The 13,551-nt window shown below is 39.4% G+C and overlaps 1 protein-coding gene and 1 long non-coding RNA gene across 5 annotated transcripts in view; one reads left to right on the forward strand and one right to left on the reverse strand.

The window, feature by feature from the left end:
* LOC116959360 overlaps positions 1-11,841 on the reverse strand; it is a 32,745-nt gene extending 20,904 nt beyond the window's left edge. For 2 of the 3 annotated variants that reach the window (XR_004405799.1, XR_006165863.1), the window contains exons 1-2: positions 11,526-11,717; positions 6,794-6,900 (exon numbers count right to left, since the gene is read on the reverse strand). This is a non-coding gene — a long non-coding RNA (uncharacterized LOC116959360). The other variant, XR_004405800.2, reaches the window with a different exon arrangement.
* A 49-nt stretch (positions 11,842-11,890) lies between these two features.
* Positions 11,891-13,551, forward strand: part of MRTFB (myocardin related transcription factor B) — a 90,833-nt gene continuing 89,172 nt past the window's right edge. For both annotated transcript variants that reach the window (XM_032983653.2, XM_032983652.2), the window contains exon 1: positions 11,891-12,027. The gene's annotated coding sequence lies outside the window, so the exon portion shown is untranslated. The remainder of the gene's footprint in view (positions 12,028-13,551) is intronic.

Consider the following 13,551-nt stretch of genomic DNA (forward strand, 5'->3'; position numbering starts at 1 on the left):
TTCTGCCTTTCAAGCTATCTGTTAACATGGGGAGAGCACAAAGTTGTTGCTAACACTGAAGGATTTCCCATAGATACCAAAAATTCATTCATTTATATTAAAATAGCATTCAAATATCTAAATAGCTTCCAAACACAGTATACGTAGCTGGGACTCACTGTACCCATTATATGTAACAAGTAATATCACTCCACAATGTACTCATATATCAGACTACTTGCTCATCAAGACTACCCCAAGTTTTATAATTACAAATCCACCTTAGTTCCCAAAAGTTCTTTAGTGCTTTTCCTCACTGGAACTACTATTTGATCATGAATGGCTCACAACACTGTACACTACTTGTCCGGGTCTCCATACCACATATGGTTCAGAAGGTCCATAAGGTACAAACTGGTGGAGCCTGGGAATACATCAGCTAGTCTTCCCTACAAATCCACTTTTTTGTCCAGTATCAGAGAAATAGTATCAGACAAGTCAGATCTCTGGTCCCCTACAGCACAGCTATTCAGATGTACATTGATTATAAAGTCATAATCAGCACTTTCATAACTCTACTTTTCATCCTGCATCTCTTAGAATCATGTAGCAGATGTGTGTACAGATTGCACTTCTTCCTAACTGCACTTCTTAGTAACTCTGTAAAGCGCACAATCACCTGCCTCTACTACATGAGATTATTATGATAGCTGGTAAAAAAACAAAAACAAACTGAAACAAAACAAAACAAAACAAAAAATACCAAACTTGAGGACTCCTGTATGCATAGTTTTAAATAATTATGGCATGTAATTAATGTAAAGTGTATCTTTCCTACAAAACAGATAGCAAGATGATTCTTTTTTTACAGTACATTCTTTCTGAAATTTTAAATATTCATTATTTTTATTAGTGCCTATTTACATATTGGTAAATGCTATTCTATTTTCTTATAAAAAGGTTTATCCTTTCTGTTTGTTTAAATGGATTTATATGCCACTGAGGCATATAATGAGGGAGGTAGTAACTTCTAGGCTTTGAAAACTCAAGTCTTTACACATGATTCTATTAAGTCATAAGCATAATCAATATATGACAACAGTTTTACAAAAGTACTTCTTATAATCTGCTGGTTTATCCCTAATCAATATCTTGAATAATTCACCCTGAATTTTTCACAGCTCTATGTAGACAAAACCAATATCCTTACTTGAAGGTGCCTTGCTTTAAGGCTAAAAAGAAACAAAGAAAAATGTAAATTTTCTAAATAACTCCCACACTATGTTGCAACAAAACTACATTTTAAAAGTTGAAATTCAACCAGTGAAGAGTACAAACATCCTACCAAAGACTTTTTACCACCTGTCAGGCAAGATTTCATGTGGCAGCATATACCAGTTCAATATGAACACAGGTCACTGCATCCTTAGCTATTTATGTAAATTATTTTTTCAGTTGGTTATGAGGTACTTATACTTTAAGTTTACCAAACTGATTAATGGCTTGGTCAACATAAGTCTTGGTTCACACGGAAAGCATCTGCAGATAAATAAATCAAACACTATTTGCCAATTTATAATATTGTATTTATGCTTCCACCCTGTGCGTGATGAATGATGGCAGTGACAAGTGAATCAAGTAAGAACTTTACAGCTTCCCAAATGCCACAATCTGAGTATTTCATTAGCAATATTTATAAAATAAATTCTTCAATCTGGGATCTGATTAATTTCCTAAGGAAAATCAAGCTTCGAAACAAAAGCAACCCTGTGCTCTTTGAAAGCATAAAAAAAGACATGGAGTAAAACTGTTAGTGAACTAGGTGTGAGAAGTTGCAGAGGAGGAGTTAGAGCAAGGGTTGGTGGTGAACAGTGCTAGCTGAGACAGAAGTGTGTGCTTAATAAAACAACCATCTACAGAAACTGCAGTCTGTGGTGCCCTTCCCTCCGTCCTAGGACACCTTTGTGTCTTATTCCATATGGATCAGTACACATTATGTACAGCATAGTGGGACAGGGAACTGAAGAAGCCTGAACTAGAGCTCTGTCGCTGAATCACAGCTGCAGCAACACGAGCATAAGCGACACTAAAACTGGGTTGCATGACCGAGCCAGTCACACAGTCCTAATCCCAAGGAACAAGCAGAACAGGGATATGAAAAGGATGGTGCTTAAAAGGTAGGATGAACATGAATAATTAATTTTCAGGGACTGCAAAACGATGTGATCACCTTCAGATTTTCCCCATCTGTTGCTAAGCAGCATTTTTTAGTCACAAGCTTTGACTTACAAAATGAACAGCAGCCTCCGCACATTTTGCTATTTTTACATTTTACACTGTTCTTTTGCCAAGCTTTCATTATAACTATATTTGAAAATGCTCTAGAACAAAATAAGATGAGAACTGAGATATCTGCATCCCTTGGGAAAAGGTCTCAGTTACTACCTGGGAAAAGTAGCCCATGGACTCTCCAGTCTCCAATAAGGAATTGGGAGAGCCTCCATCTCCCACATACCAAAGTAACTGCTTTTTGCCTCTCAGGCCTGAGCTTTACAAGAGAAAGTGGACTTGTGCCATGGAAATGGCAAGAGTATCATACATGTAGCTTTGTATACTCATCATCAGTTTCAATCTGCATAAACAAAATCCCACAATTTTTCTTGTGGTGGTGGTAAATTAATTGTATTAATTCTTTCAATCTGTATTAAGGATGCTGTTCCAACTATCAGACATCCATTTGATTATCTGGCCATTCTGAAAACATTAACATTAAATCAACTACCTCTCTGTGTGAGAAATTATCTCTCATATTGTGGCAGGATTTCTTGGGGATCAGGGACATGCACTGATCCTACAGGGTTTGGACAACCCAGGCTGGGTCTCTGAGCAGAAAACTGCCACGTGATAACTTTGCCCTTGAGGTCACCTGGAAGGGCAAGAATGAGGAAGTCAAGCTAGTGCTTCCTTCCTGTTGAATGCCCAGATACACTAACCGCAAAGTAGATTTAGTTTGTATACGCGTACTAACGATGCAGACCTATCACAGCACTCCCGGGGAGGGGGGTGATAAGTGCCTTTAGCCAACAGATTGTAAAGCATAGAGCGTGTGACCGTCTGGCTCTGTATATCTTGGCGCTATTCAGGCACATAAAGGAGAAGACTTTCATCACATCAGTGTGATATCGTTACTCAGGTCTTGTCTCCGTTCGGGTTCCCTCCTACGTCATATAATTAGAAGTAAAGGGCTGCCTGCCAGTGTTCTAAAACTAATACCAAACATCCCTACTGAAAACATCCTCTTTTCAAATGCTTTGATGCACAACCAGAAACTTCAGAAATCCTCATTCCTGAAGACCAAAAGAAGCAATTGACAAACAGTTCAGGATCTTCCACAAACTCTGAGCTACTAATAACCCACACTTAGCTCCCATGTGTCTGAAATTTAATCACACCACTCTGGTTTACTCAGTAAAACAAAATGAGTAATCATTTTAAAGTGTTAATTGACCATTAGCTCCATCTTCTTTGCTATTGATGAAATGAACAAATTGTAAAGTAGAATAACGTTGGTGGTCCTGTGGAGTACATGGCCTGGAGCAGAAGATGCCTTCCAAGGAGAGAAAATATATATTCAATAGTTACAGCAGGTCTTTTCCTACATTTCTGCAGAAAAGGCAGAAAGTTTTTGGAACATTGGCTAAACCAGCACGAAGGTGATAAATTTCACTCTTTTCTTACTAGTCTCTCTACTGGATAATAGTAAATAAGACTATAGTTACCATGCTTCTTTCTTGGCATTTTTTTTTTTCCCCCCACTGGAAAGAGACTGACTAGAGATTCTGGAATCATCTGTCAAACCACTGAATATACCTTCAGCTCTCTAGAAAAACCTTTTCCAAAGGGATATTCCAAAAGCTTCCCAAGTCTCCTTGGCTAACTGTAGCAGCCTTTAAAGCCACATAGCTAACAATCGCTTCCCATTCAGACACTGGCCCAAAATCACACACATTAGTCTACATCTCTTCACGTCCTTCTAGATGCCTCAGCACTCACAGAAGCAACAATTCTACTTGGCCCCCTCCTCTAGCTATATCCCCAAACTCTGAGCAGCTGCAGTGTTCTGTCAGTGTTTAGGCCACCACTGTTTTGGCAAGAAGTATTGCCTATTGAAGAAGATTTTTGTTTCATATAAGTTAATATATCAGCAAAATAGCTTTAGCAACCTGGGCACTTGAATTCATCTACTGCCTGGGAATAGCTGTGGACCTATACCTTACATCTACATGAGAATATGTCCCAAGCCATATTTTTTGCAGAAGTGAGTCAACAGTGCCTTTCTCCCTCTTTTTGGTATACCTGGAGGAAAGAGAACCAGAGACTGTTTTTTTTTATCTTTGTTCACCTCTTTTTTTCCACACCAGCTGTTGAGTAAAAGGACAGGAAGCAGGCAACAAAACATGCAGCCTACAGGTAGGTAGACTCATGTTGCCAACTCAGTCTCATCCCTGCAAGCCTCCAGTTTCTTCAAAACTGCAGGTGATGGCTGAGACATGAAAGAACAACAGTCTCTGGTATGCTTCCTTTTGCTTAAAGGAACAGGCAGATGAGGAGAAAAGATGTATGAAGAGGCAGCAGAGATGGAATACACACATGTTCAAAGGTGGGGCTACATCTATACAAGAGTAAAAACAGGCAAAAAAGTCTAATGCTGGCAAAATGGGCTGATACAGGCAATACAGGTACCCCATAGGAAGAAATAACCAAAAAAAGGAAAGCTATTAGGAGGATTAGAGGAAAGAAAAGAATGGAAAGATCTGGATAAACTATATATCCAGATTATGTGTACAGCTGAGAAATTGTAACAATTTTTCTTGAGCCATACTTGACTCCTGGTTTCTGTTTTTTAAGAGATAATATGTAACTTTTATAGAGCAAATCAAAAACTCAGTTAAAAAAATTTAAGTAATAACTGCGTGGTAATATTTCAAACACTATAGACACACCTTCCATTCAGGTACTACAGAAAAATCTAGCGATAGAAAAAGTTTAGGCAATTTGGTTAAAATCAATGACAATGACTACTTCTTACACAAAACACTATTATAACAACCTGTGCATTACTATTACCATTGAAGGCAGATCAAGCACAGACCTCAGTATTTTTCATAGGTTAAGAAAAAGTTCAAGAATAGTATTCTACTTGTATTTATTTCTACTATTAACTTGGAATTTCAGAAGATTATGAATATTCTAAGTTTTTCAGAAACAAAGATATTTAATGAAGGTTTGCCTTTAATATTTGCTGGTCTGTTTGTTTGCTCTTTAATCTGGAGGAAGTTAAAACATAGGTTCTAAATTTTTGATCTTAGCATCATTAACATTCAACCATCAAACACAGATGAAAAAATTGAATTTAAATGCCATTAATAAATATCTGATTCCTGTGACAGACTATTCAAGCTTCAGGACAAGACTGTATTTATTATTAATAGAAATAACTGCTGTTTGGTAGTGCTGCAACCTAATGTAGTAACAATCAATGTTCATGAGTTACAATTATTTTTCAGATGTAACCCTAAGTGCAATACTGTTTTCTTTTATGATAAGCCACTGATGGCCTCCAGTGAGCTCCGTTCAGTAAGGTCAGCATGACTACAGTTGGCAATGGAGACTAAAACTGTTTGCAGGATCACTGCTTCCAGAGATCAAGTCCCCTTGATATAATCACTGAGCTAAAATAATTTTAAATTTCTCTAGAGAATACAAAAAAATTATGGCAGAGATAAGGTCAGCCTACTGTTTCTGTAACATGGCTTTTTCAAATTAATAATGGTTTATATACTTACTTAACCAACTAATTTAACCGGTTATCTGGTGGGAGGTTTTTGTCTGTTTTGTTTTGTTCTTAACTATTATTCTGATAAATGCTTTTTCAATTTCCTTGTCATACAGAAATAAAAAATGGTAGTGTGGTTTACGCTAGAAGTCCATCTAGACCAGCATGCTCCCTCTAAGAGTAGCCACAATGGGATACCTCACATAAACATTCCCATCCTTTCTTTCCTATTGGATTTAAGGAGTTCTTAGTCTGTGAGAGAACCACCCCTTTTTAACTATGATGTCATTTGGTAAGAGCCTTTGTAACAGGAATGTTAAAAGGTTATTCAAATTCAAGTAACACTGTATCAACAAGTCATCTTTACCCACTTCCCCCTCAGTTATTTGAAATAACCCAAAAAGGCCTCTGGAGAAAGAAGTCATTTTTACATTGCATGGCATGTTTTTTCAATCTTATTTTGATCTCAGGCCTTTAAGGAATCTATTAGAACGTAATAATTACTATTTATATGGCACTAACAGAAGCCGTAGTTGTCATCCTAGTTTCAAAATAGCTTGCTCAATTGTAAGGTAACTGCATTACTATTCTGTAATCCTGCAAGTTACATGACAAAATTGTGATATCCACTCAATGAATTCTATCAAGAAATGAAGTATCTCCCATCAAATACATAGTTGACACTGGGCTTTGTGAGCCAAGACTAATAATTGCATTTATTTTTCTGCAGGTAGTCCAAATCTTTGAGGACACAACCTGCCTAAAATGATTAAATACCACAGATGACAGAGATTTACAAAAGCTAAAATATCCGCTACTTAAGAACCTACTCAAAGAAATAGGGATTTATCTTTGGAAAGTGAAAATAAGGTAACCACACCTGCAAAGTTACTAGAAAGTTTACTCTGTATGTTCCTTTTCCCTCTAGCTTCCACATGATCAAAATGTCTTTGCAACAACCAATTTCTGTAATCATACCCTGTATTTGAACTTTTCTTGAGCTTCAGTGTTCATTGTTCCATTGTGGACTGTGGATACTCCATAGATAGACTGGAAAAACTGGAACAACTTTCTAACAAAAATACCTGGAGCAGCAAACAAGTATTACAAAATGCTTTTTTCAGCATTCGAACTCTAATAATGCATAATTAAACCTCTTAAAGGTTAATCATTCAATAAACATTCATGCTGAGCAAAATCCTCATACCCTATGTACTAATTGCAATTTGAACAGGAAAAACCAAAGTGGTTCACTGGTGCTCCTGGGCAAAGGCAGATTTACAGAAATTCTCTGAAATGCTTCATTTTTAATCTCATACGCAGAAATTGATTTTATGTATAAGAATATATTATTTTCAGTGCTTCAGTGAAGGTATATTTTCAACATGTTCTAAAGCAGCATTTAAAAAATTCTTAACAGTTTCGAGGCATTCTTATGCCTATAAATAACAAAAAAAAAAATTCTTATGTTTAAAATAATTCATTTACATGGCATTTCTCTTTGTAGAGAGGTGCAACTGTATGATACACTTCATCTGAGTGGGTGCTAATTGTGGTTGGCAAGGTAACCTATGAATAAAAGCTTGTCTCTGAAATAGCATAAGTTCAGCAATGTTTTAAGAGAAGTACATCAGTTATTTGTGTTAGCAGAGACAGGCTTCAAGTGCTTTCTTGAGAAGGATGTTACAAATGAACGTCACAATGCATGAAGATTAGGATAACCAAAAAAACCACTACTTGAAAATGTACGCTAACATTTTTTTAAACTTCACTAGCGTTAACACAGAATGTGCTTTTACTGAGTGGCGTATGTGAATTTCCCTCCCAGAAAGCCAGTGTGATTTTTGTATATAGTTACCTAATACTTATATAACAAAAAAAAGAGAAATAGACCAGAAGACCTGCAGAATACAGGCACTGTAAGACAATCTTTCTATAAACAACAGTAGCAAGTTTTTATCAATAATTAGTCAATTGGATGCACTGGTCATTGCATTAACAGCAGTGAAATTCCATGTTCATATGAAGCAATATATACAGGCAAAAGTGACAGCATGATATTCCTAATATTTCTGGACAACAGTGCCTTCTCTTTATCAACCCATATATGGACTCGTTGGTCTAGACATTTAATAAACCCTCTCTTTTCTAATATGCTCGAGAAAAAAAATGATAGGAAGCTTTTGGAAAAAAATTCAAATGTCTTTGAGGTGTCATACGTAAGATTTTTACAGGCACATCTCAGACAAGTACACTGATGACTTTACTACTACTGCTTGTATTTGATGACTTCAACATGTAAAACCACATCCGTACAAAATTGTATGGGTGAACTTGACAATTCTTGTGCTAATTTAAAATTAATGACAGAATATTTTTATTTTATGTTTTAAATAATGAATTGTCTTTCTTTATTAACAAGTCTGAACACAGTCTTTACATTTCTAGAACAAATTATTTATATAAAGCCTGGACTAGTACTGAAAAGCATCTGTAGTTTCTAATTAATTTCTAGAAAAATGTTTGCATTATTTCATCACATAAACAATCTTTCCCTAAAATATACAACTTACAACTACATGATGAAATACATATTTATTATAAATCACAACAAATATTTTTATTGTACATTAATTTGGATATTAAAATACTGATATTGTGTCACTTGTCTGCTTTTCATCTTCAACAGTTTCTAACAGCAGGGCACTAGTTCAAAAGCAACATAGAGAGTTAGGTCTATCTTTTCAAACACCAGCACTACCGTAGCACTTAAAATCACTGCAACTCTGTTTCTTATGCTTACTTCTAATGGAAGAAAGGGAATATAGAGTTCATTGTTATTCTTGGAGGCAAATGCCAAGTGCTCTAGTTAAACTTTTCTGTAATAAGAAGGAAGTGTTGTCCATGTTCATGCCCAAGACAGGAAAGGTGGTGCTCAAAAGACAAGAGCTATTGTGTGGAGCTGGACAATTTCCATAGAGTGATTTTATGGGATAAACTGTTCAAGTAGTTCTTTGCTGCTTCAAATGAATCTTCTTTTCCACTGGCTAGTACCACCATGTTCTTTTAAAAAGCATACAGACTTTCAAGAAATGAGTATCAACTGTGTTTAATGTCAACCTTTTAACACACCTTTTCCTCTGGTACCTTTTTTTTCCAGGTTTTTAGTATTCCATAGTATTATTTATCACAAAATACTCAAGGTATTCCATAATACGAACCAGATTTATACTCTCCTAATCAATCAACTGGCAATGCCTCAATACACACAGTTGAAATAACTAATCTAGACTGCATTGTGATATGAGATTTTACACCTCTTGCACAATATTCTTGTACATACTCATACTGAAATATTCTGTACACTCTGTAAAGAGGTAATCTGCAATTCTGCAGTAATTATGTAATATCAATACTTATATACAAAATAGAAATATTATTTATATATTACCATCACAGCTAATATTTTTATGTTTCTGTTTTTTAAATGTGTTGGCTAACTTCAAGGAAATTAAAAAAGGTGAATAGGCAGACTGAACTTCATCAACATTATCTCTCTGTAGCAAAGGGATGTCTTGTGCATTTCGGAAAACAGAACATAAAGAATCTTTGTGAACGGAAACCATTCAAAAAAGATTAATACAGCAAATACCCCTGTTATTCAGTGCATTTGAAGGAGAAAAAAAGTCCTAACATAATTTCTTTAGCATAATTATCTGACATCTCACCTTCAGTACCATTCACATCCAAAATTATTTTCTAGAATTTACATTATAAATCCATTTTCCCCAATTACTTCTGGTTTTGTGTGCACTACCGAATTTGTAGGTGATGATTTTTTTTGTTGTTAATTATTAGTTTTCCTAGAACTCTCTAGACCAACTTTTTACTAGAAAAACATTAAAAAATTAGATTTTATAGGAGAGGGGAGCACCAAATATATAGTGATTTTGAAGGATAATATACACGTTCTAGGCATGGGCAGTGGGTGACTTGATGAAGCCCCCTTGATTTGTCCTTAGAGATTAATTGTGAAGAACAGAGGTGTAGCTGTGCTTATCTGAACCTGTGGTTTGTGTTAAAACACAAATACAGCAGAAGAATCAGCTTGTAAATGTCTTTAATTAATCTCTAAAAATTTCTGACCACGTTAAAAGCATTTGTCTGTGAAAAAAGGCCTTGAACTAAAGGTGTTCCAATAGTTGTCACACTGCACAGTTTTTTTTTTTAACTGTTATGGTCTCACCTAATCCCTGTTACATACACCTCCATTACTTTTTTTGCTGTTTTTGTTAACCGCAATAGCTGTTTGGTTTTATGTAATAATTTGTCTTGAATTTAGGGTATCATTTCTCTCAGTTTGAGAAAATTATTTTTGGACACAATAGACTTCCATTGAATTCATATGTTTATCATTTCTCTGCCTTTGCTTCAGAAGTTTTAGGACCTTCTCCAAAGAATGTAATGGCAAAGCAGGACTAAGATCTTAATCTCTGTGCCATTATACAGCTTTTTTCCATTTCCTTAGAAATCTGAAATTTCAGATATAAATTGATTTTATTTAATTTCACCTGAACTATTTTGTAATCCTAATTTGTTTAATAAAATGTTACACGTTAAACTGAGTGCTTACTTGTAGTTGTTTGCATTTCAGGTTTTAACAGTGCTCACATCTGAACTGTTTTATTTGAAGGGTGACGGAAGTAAATCCAGAGCAAATTACAGGTTTTAATGAGATCTTTACACAGTTCATTGCTAAGTTTTCGGGTCATTGCTGTTTTTAGCTTGCTTCTGAAATTGGATAAAATCTGATTAGCTAACTGTAATCTAGAGGAATGTAAGAGATATGTACTCTGTTTAAAAAAGCAAAACAAGTAATAACCCTTTCAGTCCATCTAAATAATTTTAACAGGTAATCCTTTAAATGTCAAAGCATTAGTCTATAATAAAGCATACTGGGATGTTACTTAGCAACTTAAAACCATAACAAATTAAAAACTGACTTTTTTTTTAAAAAAGTATTTCATGTATGTATTCCATTTGTCTGTGATATCACTGCATTGAAAAACTCTTTGGAGCAGAGGACCATGTATTTGCCTTGTTACCGCGTAGCTAACTACGATGTAGCCTCCTAGCAAGCTCCGGGACACTAGCAAACTGCAAATAATAAAAAAGATGTATTAGACTGTTGCACCAACTGGCAGCTCAGTTCTTAGCAGAGCTGCATAGTAATGGACCTGGTGCAGTATGGTTATGGAATAGGACTGGTTTGGTACTAGTAAAAGTCCATTTGTTAGTAAGATATTGACTGCTGTGAGCAGTGTTGTGCAATACACGCAACAAACTAATTATTATTTGTGTGCATGCTCATATTCTGCTCGCAGTATAAATGCATACTTTTTCTACTGCACGTTCTCAAGTGACATCATTAGGTTTCTAAAACCTCTTGCAATAAATGTTTTTTCTTCCTCCGAATTGATGTTTGATCAAGTTCAGTCACCTCAGACATTTATAGCTAAGCCTGAAGGGAAAACGCATGAGTTATGAGTCCCATCTTGTTTATGTGTGTTTGCACAGCCGAGGTTTGAAGCCATACCCTGAGCTTTGCTTTGAATTTCGAAATTATGCGACTGCAGCACCTGGACGAGATCTCTGTGGGAACCGCCCCGGGCCGCGCCGCCGCGGCGGGGAGGGGGTGTGCACTACTCACCCCAGCGCTTCAGAGATCCCGCCTAGCCTCGGGCCCGCCGGCTGGGCCCTGCCGCTCCCCAAGCCAAGCCCCGGGGCACGGGGTGAGTCTGGCGCGACTCTCCCGCCGGCAGCCAGGCGCGCCCAGAGCAGGAGGTACCTGCAGATGGGCTGAGGGTGACACGGCGAGGGACCACCGTGAGGGTGCGAAGGACGGTTTACCTCAGGCTCTGGGGCAGTGACCCCCGAGGATATTTCGGGTCAGCCGAGGCCACGAGCAGCACGAGAAACCAGGAGCTGCCCTGCCCCCGCCCGCAGTGGCCCCTCCGTGAGGGACGCGAGTACCCGGATGCAGCCGCCCCGCCCCCGCCCCCTCCCACACGCGTGAGGCGGCCGCAGAGCGCCCGCGCGCGTCGGCCTCCCCGCCCCCGCCTGCGGGTCAACCGCCGGGGCGCGCGCCCGAGGGCGGTCTCGGCCGCAGAGCTCGCGAGAGGACGCGTCCGCGGCGGCGGCGGCGAGCGAGGGTGAGCGAGCGGCTAAGGGAGCGAGCGGGGACCGGACGGTGCCGCCGCTCGTGCCGGGCTCCTCCACGCGGGGTCCGCGGGGGAGCGCGCGCCACGTGACGGGCGGGGCGGCGGCGGCTCAGCCCCTGGCTCAGGGTGGCGGGATGGCGGCGGTGCCGCGCCCGCGGAGGGTCGGGCCGTGCCGTGCCGCGCCGCCGCGGCGGGGCCGGAGGGCGGTGAGGGGCGGCCGCCAGCCCGCTGCCGCCCGCCCGCTGCTGCTGCCTGGCCCCGGGGCCCCGCCCGCGGGTGACCGCCCGCTCGCGCCGGCCAGAGCCATCTTAAAGAGGCTGCAGCGGGCGGGAGTGCGCCTCGCCGCGCTGGCCCGGCGCCAAGAGGGGCGGCCGGCAGCCGCGGCCTCCCCTCACCCTGCCCGGGGACGGCAGCGGCCCCGCGGGGCCGGCGACCGGGGACGTGGTGGCGGCGTCGGCCTCCCCTCAGCCCTGCCGGCGGTGCTGGTGCGGCACCTCTCGCATCGCGCCCCGGGATGCGGCTCCCCTGGAGCTCGGCCCAGCTCGCCTTCTAGCGTGCTTACGCTGATAGGTTTTCCCTCTGTTATGCGGTCGCGGACTTAGTTTTTTTTATTATCATTGTTTATTTTTTAGCATGGCACACAACCTCCCGAATGAGGTACGGGGCCTGTGGGTAGAAAGGCATAACGGCAGTGTCTGGCCTTAAAAATACGTACACCGAAATAAAAGCTTTCCCTTGTTAAAAGCAGTGAAGCAGTTAAGACCTCTGGCCTTGATGACCCAGATCACAGCGTAGGTTCATTTACCTGTTAAAAGAGCAGCCGCCCTTACACCAGGGATTGCTACAGGGTTTGGTTTGTTATTTGTGAAATACATAGATTTTTAGACGGCACTTGGTTAATCGGCTCTGTACTGAAAATAGTATCACCAGCAATTGTATGCACAGATCTTTTATCTCAGATGCACATAAATCAGTTAACACTTGTGGGAGTGGCATTCTTCAGAATGGAGAGACCAGGGTAAAGAGCTGTGCTGCAGTGCCTTTCCTTTGTGCCAGCAAATGCATTTGCCTTTATTCCGTTTATATGGTTTTTGTATTGGTTGCTAAGCATGCAGTGCAGAAAACTGCTGTTAGGCTATCTCGGTGCAGCAGAGAGAATGCTAGGACTATATGGCTGCAGAAGGTAATAGAGTTGAAATTAAAACTGCAGGATTTAAAATAAAGTGAATAATTAGTTTAATCACAAAGTAAATATTAGAAAATTATATTTTCATTCATATTTCACAAACAGCACTGTGAAATCTTGTAACTTCGCTGTCAGTATGTCTAAAAGGTTTAGACTAACATCAGTCACTTTTTAAGAAAAAAAAAAAGCTTACACTGTACTGTGAGTATGACATGTTCTAAAGTTCTTGTTTATGGGAAGGTGATTGCACTTTTTTATCACACGACATCTTTCCCCTTATGATGGAAAAATGCCCAGGTTTTAAATTAATTGATGTTTTAAACCTCTCA

The sequence above is a fragment of the Tyto alba genome, unplaced genomic scaffold, assembly GCF_018691265.1.
Source record: "Tyto alba isolate M040663 unplaced genomic scaffold, T.alba_DEE_v4.0 Super-Scaffold_28, whole genome shotgun sequence".
Lineage (NCBI taxonomy): Eukaryota > Metazoa > Chordata > Aves > Strigiformes > Tytonidae > Tyto > Tyto alba.